Source organism: Suncus etruscus, chromosome 13, assembly GCF_024139225.1.
Source record: "Suncus etruscus isolate mSunEtr1 chromosome 13, mSunEtr1.pri.cur, whole genome shotgun sequence".
Classification (NCBI taxonomy): Eukaryota; Metazoa; Chordata; class Mammalia; order Eulipotyphla; family Soricidae; genus Suncus; species Suncus etruscus.
This window is the reverse complement of record NC_064860.1, coordinates 71,185,077-71,201,446: the sequence shown is the minus strand read 5'-3', so window position 1 is coordinate 71,201,446 and position 16,370 is coordinate 71,185,077. Positions and strand designations below refer to the sequence as shown.

The 16,370-nt window shown below is 33.1% G+C and overlaps 2 pseudogenes; one reads left to right on the top strand and one right to left on the bottom strand.

Moving 5' to 3' along the window:
- The first annotated feature begins 14,303 nt into the window (after window positions 1–14,303).
- LOC126025841 (zinc finger protein 639-like) lies at window positions 14,304–15,683 on the top strand (annotated as a pseudogene).
- Window positions 15,684–15,832: 149 nt separating this feature from the next.
- Window positions 15,833–15,926, bottom strand: LOC126026521 (uncharacterized; annotated as a pseudogene).
- Between the last annotated feature and the right edge of the window lie 444 nt (window positions 15,927–16,370).

The following is a 16,370-nucleotide window of genomic DNA, read 5'->3' as shown; positions in this document are numbered from 1 at the left end:
GCAACGTCAGCAATTGTGCTTGTAAATTCGTAGTGTTTAAGGCCTTGAATGTGTTTGTGATTTATCTCCAAAGGAACAAATCAATGTAGATACCAAAGTGTATCCGAAGTCATCTCATGTTCAGAAACAAAGGAAGTAACAAAGTAAATCATTGACTAGCAGTAAACCTTCTGACAATGACTTAATGATCACCTTACTAACTAGAATAATTTTCAAGATTTTTCTTCTTCTCCTTTATTTTAAATATTTTTTATTTATGTGTTCATTTATATTTTCACTAAAACATTGCTTTTTATTAATAATTTTTATTTTGACCAAAGTGGATTACAAATCATTCACAGTAGTATTTTAGGTACATAGTAACATTGAATCAGGGGCATCCCCACCACCAATATTGTCCTCCCTCCACCACTGTTCCCAGCATGTCTCCCATATCGCCACTCCTTTGCCCCCATCACCACCCCCTCCCCCGGGTTGCTAGTATAAGTGGTCTCTTCTGTGTCTAGCCTTGTAGATTGGGTATCGTTTCTGTTGTAGTTGGCCTTGGATTTGGTGTTCGAGTCTGATCATTTTTTATTTCTATACTCAATGTTCATATGACTGTTTGGTCTTGGTGCCCTTCATTATTTCACCCTCAATTTGTGAGGCAGAATAAGGTGATTTTTATTCCACTTACTTAGAAACTTGTGTCTTATGATCAACTATTTTGACTACGTGATACATGGTCTTTAAAAATAGTTTACATTAAAAAATGCTTCATATGTGATCTGACCAATTACTCTGACTCTAGATATTAATGGAATTGTCACATAGTTTTAATAAAGAAATCTGAACAATTAATTTTTCTAGTATATACATCTGCACATAAAATAATGCCTATTTATCAATTTATCAATTTAAAAAAATTGTTGTAACAAAACTACAGATATTTCACTATTTTCTAATTCCTTCACCACTGAGAATTTTGAAGGATCTCTGATTTGAAATTTTGAAGAATCTCTGTTCAGTATCAATTTGGATCTATGTTTTAAACACAGTGTTAATGATATTTTTTAATCTGGAGAACAGTCTCTTTAAAATTTGATTTTGTCCGAGGGTCCAAATTTTTGCATAAATCCTACTTCAGAATTTGCAAATGTTCACTTACATTTTAAAATGATAATGCTACAATTAATCCCCATATTTTTCTTAATCACTTGTATAATCTACTTGAATATTCTTTATGTCCTTCCTCATTTAATCCGTCAATCTGCAGACAGAAAGTTTGAGTAAAGCAGAAATTCTACTGGCCTAACCAGATCAACTTTCAGAAAGTCTCTCAGTTGTGCTTGTGTCTGCTTTGTGATAAATCTGATTCTGTCTTAATAAAGGGGGACTACATCTATTCACATATAGTAGCATAGATATAAAAACTATTTTTTTTTTACTTTTCCTTAGATAAATGGAAACAACGTACATTATTATAGCTACTCTTTAAGTATCCATTTAAGTGGATTGGCTGGAATTTAATTTCTTGTGTTCTGTTTTTATACTTTAGGAAAAGGGAAAAGAGATGGACTCCAAGTAACTTAGTAAAAACAATCGACCATTTTAAATCTCAGGTGCCCTGTCAAATAGATAATGGAAATAGCCAAGGGGCAGTAATCATGGCATTTAAAAAGGGGACACAGTGCAGGCAACTCTCTTTGACCCTTTACTAGCACCTTGGTAGATGGCAGGAAAGAATCAATTTTGCACTAGTCTTTAAAACAATGTCAAAGGAACAAAAACCTCCAAGGTATTGCTTGGAGCCCCTGTTGGAGCATTAGCAGCAGACCAAGCTAGATGTGAACCTTTAGAGTGAAACAGTGAGAGGTCAACTTAGCACAAGGACTGGTTAAGCATAAACTAGCAAAAACTTATCAAGAAACCAGCATGAGGCTTAGATATAAACATAGTAAATCCCAAACTATTTTTATTTATACTGGGCTCACTCCTGGCTCTACACATAGGATTCAATCCTAGTGATGCCTGGAGGGGGGGGGGGGCAAATAGGGTGCTAGGTACCCTGGTGTGTTGCTTGAAAAGCAAGCAAGTTACTTGCTATACTACTTTTGTAAAGCTCTTTTAAAATAAGCAAGTAAAACTTTATACACATTGGGAATTTTTATGTCAATTTTATTTACAAAATTCAGACTAGAATTAACTCCAGTTTCTGTTGTAACTATCTTTAAAATGACTTTCTACCAATTATTTACCATGAGACCTCATGTAGGTCTTTTAATAGTTCTTAAAAATTATGTTGGTTTTTCTTATTTCATTTAGGGTCTCTTCATGTTTTAGAGCACTATAGTAATCACTTGAAAATAATATATTTATAAAACATAATATTGGGAGGGTGTTTGGCTAATACCTAAGACAGATGTACTACCGTTCAGTGATCAGGTTTACACTCTACATCCTAAATTGATGACTTACTTGTTATTAAGCTGAGGAGGAGTATGACTCATTACAAACATCTCCAAAAAATGAAGAATCTTAAAAAGTCATAAAATTATGTGAATCCGTTTATGCATGACAATGATAAATTCCTGCAGATATAAGTGTGAGTTTTAAAGATATTTTCATATCTCAATTTCTCTGATGACTTAAAGACTCTTCTAATATTAACTTGTCATTATTGTGAGGTTGGAATCCCTACTGTGAACCACAGTGAAACAGAAGAATTGCACTACAGGCAAATGCAGAAGCTTAGATTTTAATGGCTGTTAAGTAAATTTGAACTTAAAAAATAAACAACAAGCTTAATAGCAGTTTAATTACTGTCAGATGCAATGTTTTTATAAAGCAGAATTTATCTTCATTTTCTCTTAAAGGAAAAAATCTTATTTGTAATTCAAAACATACTACCTGTTCAGCAATTAGGTATTTTTATGTTTAGTTATTGGTTACTTTCCTCTAGCTGGAAGACCAATCTTACAGATGGAATAAATTTAGAGTGTAAAAGCCCAAAAGTATAAGTATGCAGATATACTACTACTTGTCATATGTACTGAATCAAGTTTCTTGCACAATATAAAATATTGGCTAAGTTAGAATTTTATTTAATATATTTTCTCTTTACTTTGGCTTTAGTCTTTTTTATAATATTTTTATTTAAGCACCATGGTTAAAAATATGATTGTAGTTGGGTTTCAGTAATAAACAGAACACCATTCCCATCACCAATGCCCTCCATCCCCCCTTTTCCCCACCACTGCCTATATTCTAGACAGGCATTCTACTTCTCTCACTCATTAATATTGTCATATTAGAAAGATTCCTTTTGTCTACACTCTTGTCAGTATTTGTTTTATCATGTCTTTTGTTGTTTTTGGTTTTGTTTTGGAACCACACTTTACTGCCCTCAGACTTATTTCAAAGAAGTATATTGAACACTCCTGAATTTTATATGGAACAATAAATGCCCATGAATACCTAAAAGAATACCTAAAAGGTGCTCATCGGACTACCATAAACATGGGATGCTGAGGATTGAGCCAGATGAGACGAGCTACATGCAAGACAAAAGTCCAAGCCATCCTACCCATTGTGCTATAGCTCCAGTCCATTTATTTCCTGTCTTTCTGATAACTAACTTTCTGATATGTGAGTTAGTATAATGTTGTTCTTTGTATTTCTTAATAAATAATGTTTGAGTACCTTTTCATTTGCTATTTGCTAGATAGTGATCCTTTTTAGATATATATTTTGTAAGTATTTTCTCCTATTGCTGATCTACTTTTTATTTCAAGAAAGAGTACTTATTTAACATGTGATATTGTCCAGTATTATAAAATGACTTGACTAGCTGTATTTTTTGTAGATACAAGAGACTTTGGTTTCAACATGTTGTAGGTCAAAGCTGTTACCTTCCACTCCAAAATTGCTCTTTCCTCTTTATTTTTCCTTTCAGTTAATGAAATCACTATTCAGTGAATCACCCAAGCTAGGAAATCTCATTATGATCCTCAACACATCCATTTATCTCATCTCTCACATTCAATCAGTCAGCACATCGTGTTAATTCCATCTCCTGAATACTTTGGGGCTCTATCTTCTACTTTTCATTCCCATAGTTACCTTTCTTGTTTACAGGCTCATCATTCCTTTTTGGCTCTGCAATGATGACTCCTATGGTGGATCATAAGTATCTCAATTTTATTTTAATCTTTGACACTGCTATAAATGTGTGTGTTTTAACATAAATCAAATCATATACCACTTTAACTTTAAAAGCTCCAATTATAAAGTCAAATACACATTTATATGCAATCGGTGTCAGATGAATAATAATTCTAATAGCAATATGTTCTTTAAAAAGAAACATTGGAGAAAAATAAAAACTATCTCAAAAGAATAACATTAATGCATAAGGCTCAGCAATTTTTATAAAATTTAAATTAAAAGTTAAATTCGATGTTCACTAGCATCTTATTTTGTTTATAATCTAACAGAAAACATAATGTACAATTAATTACTAGATTCATTGTTCATTAAATTTTTATTTTAAATAAAATTATTATAGAGATACATTTAATAAATATAGAATTTATAGGTTAAATGCAACTTAAATAAATTTGTGTACCTTTATGTTATGTATTTACTGATTAAGCAACCATCTCAAAGAAATATTTATGAACTCACAAAATTTATGAATTCATTAAAATGAATCTAAATGATCTAATGAGAAAAATTTATTTTTTGAAAGAACTCTTGGGGTGCACTGAAAAAAAAACTAAAATTGTTTCTAATCAGCACTTTCCCCTTAATGAATAGGGCCAATGAGTTGGTATTAAAATGTGCATTTATAAATAGGTTTCTGCAGACATGTGATATTACACACCTGCCTGATAGTTTTAAATTGCAAATGCAGCCTTTTCTTTTCTTTTTATGTTGCATATATTTGTGGTAATTGATCAAATTGATTTTAATACGTGATAAAACTTTTAGAAAATTTTCTGTTATTTAACTTCAAGTACTATGCTTATTAGCAATATGCTGTTAACTTTGAGTATCAGTAAGTTATATAAAACAATGTTGAAAATTTGGATATCTCCTCTCATAAAAATATTTTTCTAATAAATATTTAGATGAAAGACTTGATTTTATAATATTACTAAAAAGACTTATTTTGCCTCTCTTTTGTTTCAAAATGCTTTTTAATAATTCTGTTTCTTATTGATGCTTCAAAAGAGGCTGTAAACTCAAGAACTTTATAAGTTTACTTTAAAGAAATGTGTCATTTATTAAAACTATCAATAGTTTGTTTACCCTGATTCCTATTCATGAAGGGTAATATAGTGAAATGAATCTATTACATCATGGTAATTCATAATCAATAAAAGAACTAATAATATATTTTAATATCTATTTCTTATTCCCTGTTTTTTTAAACTAGCTTTACAATAAACTAGATATACTAGATAACAGGCACCAATCAGACCAATATTCCAGGTATACTGGGATTTGAGCTGATATCACCAGATCTTTTATGAATGAGTTTGAGCACCCTCTCCACCAACTTCTAATACTTCTGGAAGTCCTAGCAGATGAAACACTTTCCACAAACTCAGCTGCCATGTTTGTACCCTGCCTACACTATAGACAATTTTGTTCTTGAAAAAGATATAAACCAAGTTTCAAAAAATTGTAGGTACACTGCCCATGCAGCTGAAAACTGGCAATCTTGGAAAGAAAGGGTTGGCCAAGTCCTCACCCTGCTAAAGTCACGCCCAGTTCTCATATCACCCAAAATCACTGCTTTGCCAATTATCCTGCTCCACTATTATTCTATGGTTCTTCTGCAGAGGCACCGATACGACAAAACTTCAGGTATGCTATTGTTTGGACTGATATTTCCAGGATTTTAATGAAGAGATTGAGGGCACCCAAACTGGATTTTGTTTTGTAGAAGAGAAACTGTCTTGAAATCTTAAAGAATTTTGGATATTTTAATGACTACTAGAAAATAGCAACAGTAATTAACCTATAATTATATTGTTTGTTGATTAATCTATATAGAAATTAACACAAAGATTCTAAATGTATATTATAAAACTAAAATAATCTAAAATCATGTGCTGAGGGATACCATGATCAATAAACAATATTCTGAAAATATGTACAATCAACAATAAATACTTTATAAATCATATAACTTATATTAAAGAATAACTTGTATAATTTATATCAAAAAGTTATAAGAATATAAATTATAATTTAACAAAGTATAACTTTTATGTAATTAGAGATCGAGTTCAAAAGACAATAATGATTTTCTAGGTTATTAAGTAAACAAATGAAAAATGCAAAATCATGTCAACATTCTTTATTAACAGATAAGCATTTATACATTTTCTCTTTAGGGTAGTAAATGAGTTAAACTTACATAAATTTGTTAGTTTAAAAGTTTAATAAAGGATACATAAAAAAAAACATAAGTTCCTTACTGAAAAGTTTGTACATAAATGTACATGTCAGTAAAGAAAACAATCCGATTCCATTTAGCATTTTATATATAACTACAAAATATATTACTTTCTATGTTTAAAATTAACTTAATTAAATCACTATACAATTTGCCCAAATTCTCAAATTCTTAAGAGGCAATATAGATTAATCAAAAGGAAATTATCTTAAATAATAAAGCCTCTTTTTCTCAAAATACATATTCATAATACTTAAGATGGGTTTATAAATATATGTTTTATGCCTGTTACCCTTTGGAGAAGCCCTTTTTCATTCTTGAACATGTATTCTTGCCTTTTCAGATCTTCTCTCACACAGTTTTACATCTCTTACTATAAATTTTTTTCAAGAAAATTATTTTTCTTCATTAAAGATTAATAAAAATTTCTAAAATATAAAAATTGCCAAGCATTACCAACAATTAATGAAAAACCCTATATAATACATATAGTCAGAATGCACACAAAATAACTCCTATGAATCAATAAATAAAAAATCTAATAAGCAACAGCAACACTCAAATAATTTACTGAAGAAGTTATACAAAAATCTCATAAAATTTGTGAAAATATTACAAAATTTGTTAATAATTTGGTATATGAAAATACTGAAAACAATGTACTATTTCACACTTAGAAAATGGGCAAAACTGGGACTGGAGTATTAGCACAGTGGTAGGGCATTTGCCTTGCATGCGGCTGACCCAGGACAGACACAGGTTTGATACTTGCATCCCATTTGGTGTGTCAACCGGAAGCAATTTCTGAGCACAGAGCCAGGAGTAACCTCACTAAGCCTTGCCGTGTGTGACCAAAACACACACACACACACACACACACACACACACACACAAATGTGCAAAGTCAGTTAATAAATGTTCTGAAAATTTAGTTGGGTGATAAGATTTTTAACAACTTCTACCATGTGGAAATCTAGTCTACCTAATCCAGGAAGGAGGTTGATGTTTGTGCATGTAGTCAAACAGGAAATTTCACTCTTAATTTTCCTAAAAGTTCTCACAAATATCTGTGACAATATAGGCAATGTCATACTTAAGGGTGAAAAATTAATTTTTATTCTTTCAAGTCAGTTACAAGTTAAGGTTGTTAACTCTCACTATTTTTTTTTACTAATTGTGTATCTTGAACAAACAAATTGCACAGTAAGAAATTAAAACAATACCAAATGTAAAAGAAATGATGCTCTCATTATTACTAATTGTTAATATATATAGAAAATCCTAAATAATCTGCTAAAAAGAAGAATCCTTTGCCTTTTTTAAAAATTTTTTTTAGATATTTTTTTTGGTTTTTCGGGCCACACCCATTTGATGCTCAGAGGTTACAACTGGCTAAGTGTTCAGAAATTGCCCCTGGCTTGGGGGGACCATATGGGGTGCCTGGGATTGAACCACAGTCTGTCCTACGCTAGTGCTTGCAAGGCAGACACCTTACCTCTAGCACCACCTTGCCGGACCCAATTAGCTCTGATATATATACCCTAAGATCTTAAAAATACCATACAGAAAAGCCCTCTACATTCAGTACTATTTACAATAGCCAGAATCTTAAAACAACCCAAGAACCTGAAACAGATGAGTGAAAAAATCTTTGGTACATGTACATAATGGAATGCTACATAGATGTTAAAAAAATGAAGTAAGGAAATTTGCTTTTACATGGATATATAGAGTCAGAGAAATAGAAATATACATAGAATGATCTTGCTCATTTGTGATGGCATATATATGGCAATAATATCCAGAAAAGACAATATGACAATAATATCTCGAGACAATAGAGATGAGAGTCAGGATAAGTTATTGATAGAAAGTTTGCCACATATAGTGGATTACTGCATTTAGGGTAAAGGAGAGAACCCTGTAACATTGCCAGTAGAAACTTATCTTTCTGGACAAGATCTGAGACTTGAAAGGAGATAATGATATATGCATACTGCCCCTTTATTAAGAGTATTATAAACCACAGTGTCTAAAAAAAGATAGAAAAAGATGAGGGACATATATATATGTAAATATATATATATATATTATAAAGAGAGAGAGACAGAGAGGAGGAAAATTGAGAACCTCTGTGGTAGGAAATGGGCACTTTTAAGGGGGTGTACATAGTATAGCTGAAGCTCAGTCATGAACAACTTTGTAACCATAGTGTTTAAATAAAGAATTCAATTAATAAAATTAATCTAGAGGATATTAATACAATTATGCAAGCACTATTTGTAGTGTCATACAAATATAAGGAGATAAAATTCAAGTTGTAATTTCATTAACTCAGTTCTATTACAATATGACCGTTACAATAATTATATAACTTACATTGCATTTCATAAAATTTCATCAGGGTAAACATTTTTAAAATATGCAATCATCCATAGCATTTAAAATTGTCAATAAGTAAAAAGAGAAACTCCTTTACTTTTGTCATTAGGAATGACAATAAGAAATTGTTCTTGTAGAGTCACTTTCATTCATGATTCTTAGGGAACTACATAAGACTCTAATTAATTTTACATAACCCAAGAGAGAGATAAGTATTATTCTTATTTTACAAATGAAGAAATTGTAATATAGAAGCTGAATTCACATTTTCTCTCATATTGCAATACAGCTCTTAAGAAACCTCATAGCTATTGTGGGGTTTCAGTTTGTGTATTGATGTATACTTCTGTGAAACTTATTTCATTACTCAAGATAGGCATTGTTTGGGAAGTAATATAAAAGAAATCTTTATGAGGATTGGATTTCTAAACCATATTATATAGTTTATGGGGCCAATCCAGCAAATAGTATAGTGAAGATAAATTGTCCCATGCTCACTTCTAATGTCATTTTCTACATAACTATAGCCAGATATACATTGGTTCAGAGAAAACAGGATAATTTGCCCAAGGCTTCCTAATTCTATATCCTGAATGCCCAAATAAAATCTTAAATACAATTTCTTCTACAACACAAAAATGAAACAGCTAAAAGAACAAATATAAAAGCTAAAACATTCCTTTGAATAATAAGCCGATAAATGAATCACGGCTGTATTCTTAAAAATGCATTAATTTTCAATAACTTTAGAGTAAGAAAAAATATTCTATTCTATTAAACACTGATAGTTAAGGATTTTAAAATCCAGCCAATAAGCACACTAGGGAGTTCAATAGATGGGATAAAATATAGCAACTACTATAATGATGTTAGAATTGCTAAGACCAAACAAAATGTGGCCTCAAACACACTTTGACCAAACAAAATCAGTATAATGCAAGACACCAGTGAACTTCATCCATGACATAGGAATGAGGAGTTATAGAAACTTGGGTTGTTACCCTTAAGCAAAGGAGATTCCTTTTCTCTAGTAAATATGCTAATTTGGCTCAAACATTTTAATACCTTTTTTCTTTTCAGAAATGTTAGTTGACACCCTGAATTACTCAAAACAAAGGTGTTTCCCCATTTCCTCCTTCATTTTCATCTATCCCTTTTTGGTTTTTGGGCTATACCCAGTGACTCAGGGGTTACTCTTGACTGTGAGCTCAGAAATCACTCCTGGCTCAGAAGATTATATGAAATGCCGGCGACCAAACTTATGTCTGTCCTGGGTCAGCCATGCACAAGGGAAGTGCAGTATGGCTGTGCTATTGTTCTGGCTCCTCAAATTTATTATTTTTATATAAACACAGATTTTAGTGTATCTTTGCTGTTCAATAAAATATCATTGAATAAGTTTATTTATAGCACTTTAGCATTTAAATTTTAAGTAATAAAAGCATGCTATTACATATTAAATAATAGTTTTTAGAATTATTAAATAAGTCTATCATAGTTACCTCTTACATTTTTTCTGCACTACCTTGACTAACTCAAAACCTAAATGTTAGACTACTATTTAAAAAATGTTGAGTTGTATTTTTGAATAATAATATTGTAATGTTAATAACTGGGTTTCAGCCATAAAATGCACAAACCACTTCACCAGTGCAACTTTCCCACTACCAGGGTCCTCCATTCCCCTCTTCCCCCATCCCCTGTCTTTCTTTGAGACAGGCTTTGTATTTCTCTCTATATAATTGTCTTTGTAGTTGTTAGTGTAATATTTTTCTCTAATTACACTTACCACTTTTTGTGGTAAGATTCATATCATGTATGGTTCTTCCAGCCCTTATCTCTGTTTTGTTTGGGTATTATTACTATACTGTCTCTAGGTTTTTTTTAATCCCACATATGAGTGAGACTATTCAGTATATATTTATCTACCTCTGACTTATTTCACCAAACATAATAGTCTCCATATCCATCCATCTATATTTTTGTGATTTAATATTTTTCTAACAGCTGCATAGTATTCTATTCTGTGGATATACTAGTTTCTTTAGCCACTCATCTGTTGTCAGGCATCTGAGTTGTTTTCTAATTTTGACTATTGTAAAAATCATTTCTATGAACATAGAAGTGAGGAGTATTGTATTGTGTTTTTTTTTTAAGAATGGATTTTTTTTTAATTTAAACACCTTGATTACATACATGATTGTGTTTGGGTTTCAGTCATGTAAAGAACAAAACCCATCACCAGTGCAACATTCCCATCACCAATGTCGTGTTTTTTAAGTCATAGATTATATCCCTAGTAGTGATATTATTGGATCATATGGAAGCTCAATGTCTAGTTTTTTTAAATATCTTTATTTATACAATTTGATTACAACCATGATCGTAGTTGGGTTTCAGTCATATAAAGAACACCCCCTTCACCAGTGCAACATTCTCATTACCAATGCCCCAAATCTCCCACCTCTCTACCCTCCCTCCTGTATTTGAGACAGGCTTTCTACTTCTCTCATTCTCAATGTCCAGTTTTTAAAGAAATTTCCATACTGTTTTCCATCAAAGGCTGGAATATATGGCAGTCACAATAGCAGTGGGAATCCCACATCTATGCCAGCAGTGGTTGTTTTTGTTCTTTGTGATATATGCCAGTCTCCATGGCATGAAATGACACTTCATTGTTTTTCTGATTTACAGACACTTTGCCAAAAGACACATGAAAAAGTGCTCCAGATCACTAATCATCAGGGAGATACAAATCAAAACAACTATGAGGTACCACCTCACACCCCAAAGATTGGCACACATCACAAAGAATGAGAACAAGCAGTGCTGGCAGGGATGTCGAGAGAAAGGAACTCATATATAATTTTAGGGCCTTGTGGTCAGGGAAGGTAGCCTGCAAAATTTCTATCCTCTTGATATTATGGAGGTATATTTTATGTGCTAGCATGTAGTCTATTCTGGAGAATGTCCCATGTACATTAGAGAAGAATGTGTATCCAGGCTTCTGTGGGTGGAGTGTCCTGTATATATCTACTAGGCCTCTTTCTTCCATTTCTCTGTTCAGGTCTAGTATATTCTTGTTGGGTTTCAGTCTGGTTGACCTATCCAGTGTTGACAATGCTGTGTTGAGGTCCCCCACAATTATTGTGTTGTTATTGATATTATTTTTCAGATTTTTCAACAATTTTATTAAATATTTTGCTGGCCCCTCATTTGGTGCATATATGTTTAGGAGAGTGATTTCTTTCTGCTGTAGGTATCCTTTGATTACTACAAAATGTCCATCTTTGTCCCTTACAACTTTCCTAAGTATAAAGTTTACATCATCTGATATTAGTATGGCCACTCCAGCTTTTTTATGGGTGTTGTTTGCTTGAATGATTTTCCTCCAGCCTTTTATTTTGAGTCTATGTTTATTCTGACTATTGAGGTGCATTTCTTGTAGGCATAAGAAGGTTGGATTGAGTTTTCTGATCCATTTAGCCACTCTGTGTCTCTTAACTGGTGCATTTAGTCCATTGACATTAAGAGAAAGAATTGTCCTGGGAGTTAGTGCCATCTTTATATCGAAGTTTGGTGTGTCTGTTGGTCAGTCTTGTCTTAAAGTAGGCCATTCAGTTTTTTTTTTTTTTAAGAATGGTTTTGAGTCTGTAAAGTTTCTGAGCTGTTGTTTGTCTGTGAAACCATGTATTGTTCCTTCAAACCTGAAAGTGAGTTTTGCTGGGTGCTGTATTCTAAGAGAAGCATTTATTTCATTGAGTTTTGTCACTATGTCCCACCACTGCCTTCTGGCCTTGAGTGTTTTCGATGACAGGTCTGCTGTAAATCTCAAGGATGTTCCCTTGAATGTAATTTCTCTTTTCGGTCTTGCTGCTTTCAGAATTCTATCTCTATATGTGGGATTCATCATTGTGACTAGGATGTGTCTTGGGATGTTTTTTCTGGGGTCTCTTTTAGTTGGTAATCTTCGGGCATGCAGGATTTGATTGCATATATTCTTTAGCTTTGGTAGTTTGACTTTAATGATGTTCTTGACCTTTGATTCTTCCTGAAGATTTTCTTACTGGGTCTCTGGGACTCCAATGATTCTTAAGTTGTTTCTGTTGAGCTTATCATAAACTTCTATTTTCATCAGTTCCCATTCTTTGAGTAATTTTTCTATTGTTTGATCATTTGCTTTAAGACTTTTTTCCAATTTCTTCTGCTGTATGGAATTGTTATGCATCTCATATTTCAGTGTACTGATTCTATCCTCAGCTGCTGCTAACCTGTGGGAAAGCTCAACCATGTTTTTCTTCAATTCATCTACTGAGATTTTCAGACCTGTTATTTGACCTGAAATTTCAGTTTGGAGTTTTCTGATTTCTATCTTCATATTCTCTTGATTCTTATTAGTGTTCTCTTCTATGCTTTCTTTGAGTTCTTTGAACATCTTATATATTGCAACTCTAAACTCCTTATCTGAGAGACCGACTAATTTGTTGGTCATGTTCAAGTCATCAGAGTTGCCATTGTCATTCTCTATGTCTGGCACTGGCCTGCATTGTTTCCCATTGTCACACTTGTATTGTGGATTTTTCTACATGTTGTGGTTGTATTCATTGGCTAAATGATGTGCACGGCCATGAAGCCGTGTAAACTCACATCCAGGGAAGGTGAGCCATCCGCAGATGAGGCACACACAAGATGAAATCAGGCTGAAAATGGAGCACAGCACAGAAGTCAGGCAGATAGGGGTGCTGGCGTCTGAGTTCCAGCAATGTTCAGTGGCTTTCCCTTTCTGTGCCTATAAGCTCACCTCCAGGGAAGGCTCCAAGGAAGGCGAGCCATCCACAGATGAGCCACACACAGGATGAAATCAGGCTGAAAATGGAGCACAGCACAAAAGACAGGAAGATAGGGGTGCTGGCATCTGAGTTCCAGCAGAGTTCAGCGGCTTCCCCTTTCTGGGTATTAGCTCACCTTTAGGGAAGGCTCCAGGGAAGGCGAGCCATCCGCAGATGAGGCACACACAGGATGAAACCAGGCCGAAAATGAAGCACAGCACAGAAGACAGACAGATGGGGTGCTGGCATCTGAGTTCCAGTAGAGAGCAGTGGCTTCCCTTTCTGGGTGTGTAAGCTCACCTCCAGGGAGGGCTCCAGGGAATGTGAGCTGTCTGCAGATGAGCCACACACAGGATGAAATCAGGCTGAAAATGGAGCACAGCACAGAAGACAGGCAGATAGGGGTGCTGGCATCTCAGTTCCAGCAGAGTTCAGCGGCTTCCCCTTTCTGGGCGTATAAGCTCTATAAAATTAGTAAAGTTTTAACTTTGAGCCTAATATTCTTGTAATAAAGAAAATATAGTATTGAATCTGGGAAAGCCATGGGAAGCTAGCATTTTTTCCCTAACATTTTGATTACTTCTCTGTAATTTATTTACCTCAATCCAATATTAAGAACCATACCAAATTGAAAACATATAAATTAATATCCTAAAAATAGAAAGATGAAGACATTATATCCTTCTGCAATTTAGATACCTCCAGAATGAGCAGAGGTGCAGTTGAATTCAATGGTGTTTTTTCAAATCATTGTTTTAGTGTCCAATAAAACAAGCAGACTTATAGTATTTTGACAACAAGGATGATGATTCTGATAGTGATACATCAAGAGACTTCCCAAAATTTACAGATGGGATAAGAATTCTGAGTGCAAGGTACTTAGTCCTATTGGAATTATGGACCACATGCTCTTCTCCACAGGAAAAAAAATTGCTGATACAGAAATTTATGATAAAGAATGTGACATGCCTGAACCAGTCAACCAACAAACTTGAGGAGAAAGACTTCTAGAAATTCAAGCTTCTGCTGATGTTCCAATGGCTGCAGAAGTGCATACTATTTCTGAACATTATGATACAAAAATAGAAAACAATTCTTCTGAGTCTCTAAGACCAAATGGATAAAGAGACAGTAGCTAAACTTAGCAAAATTCTAGAACCATCTTTGAAAGTGATTTTCCAGCAGAAATAGCCCTTCTGAAGAACTAATAGCAGTCTTCTCCATAAATATAAACTCTTACATTTCAAAAGCAAATATTTATCTGATTTGATGTATCATATGATCCTAAAACATAAATACTGTTTCAAATATATGTCAAGTATACAAGGAAATCTAGTATACCAACATGCTTCTGAGTGAACATGATGATGATTTGTAAATACTGAGAGAATACAATTTTGATAATTGAAGCCATCAATTTGAAGACACTAATTTAAGTCACCATTATTGGTGTGAGTAGCATGATGTGCAATTCTTCTTAGTAGTGAACTTTACCTGCATTTCCAGGAGCACAACTATGATGAACTTTACTTGTTTCAGTTCTGTAAGCATGAAACAAATGATCCAGAAGACTTGCATTTTCATGTGGCAAATAGAGCTAAGTAATAAATATAACAACAAAAAACATGAACAGTGTAGCGTCTTATGGAAAATTACCATTGGCAAATGTAATAATTTACTTTGCTAAGTGTTGGATTTTTAGATCAGGCTTCACACAAGTGTTAACGGACATTTTGTTATTGAATATACTAAAAGTTTTCCCTCATATAGGTGATGAATATGAAAAAGATTTTTCAAGTATTCTAGAGTATTACAAACATCTACATTCACATTAATCTGAAGGGATTTACTTATGCTAATACTCTGAGTATTCACTGGGACAAAATGAACATTTTTAAATTCATCTCGACTTTAAGCATTTGACTGACTTACCTTAAGAATATAGTGACTGCGTGATGAGGTTTGAAAATTAAAGGGAGTTAATAAGTCATCTTCCAGGCCATGGGCTAACTTCATATCATTAATTTAATTTTTATGATAGTAATGCAAAATGCTAAGTAAAGCTTTTTTGAGGTATAAAAATGAAAGGTTTTTCACCATTTATGAAAATTGCCTTATATATGTCACAAGTTTTTCTTTGGCATTGCTTCCAATTTCAGTGTACAGATGATGCTAAGTGTGGTGTTTTCAGCACATGTTATTTTATAATTATAAACTGTTAAGAATAGATACTACACTTGATCTTAGCCAAAAGGCCGAGAAGTGATACTTTTACATATTCTTGGTACTATCATTCAATTTCTTGCATGTTTTCTGATTCCATGAATTGATATAAAGCAGATGCACTAAAGAAGTTACAGTTTTCTGGGGTCAGTGAGGTGGTGCTAGACAAAGGACCCCGGTTTGATCCTCTGGCATCTCATATGGTCCCCCCAAGCCAGGGGTGATTCTAGTGCTTAGCCAGAAATAACCCCAGAGTATCAAACGGTGTTGCCCGAAAAAAACAAAAAAAAAAAACAAAAAAAAAAACAAAAAAACAAAGAAGTTAATTTTCCTACTGTTAAAAAAAGAAAAAAGAAAATTAAGTATTGTGTTTCCAATATTTTGTTCTCAATGCCATAACCCTAAATTCTTCCCAATTAGTTCAACCAGTTAATGATCATTTTTATTGTAAAATAATTGACTTATTCAATATTTTTCTCCTCTTTTAA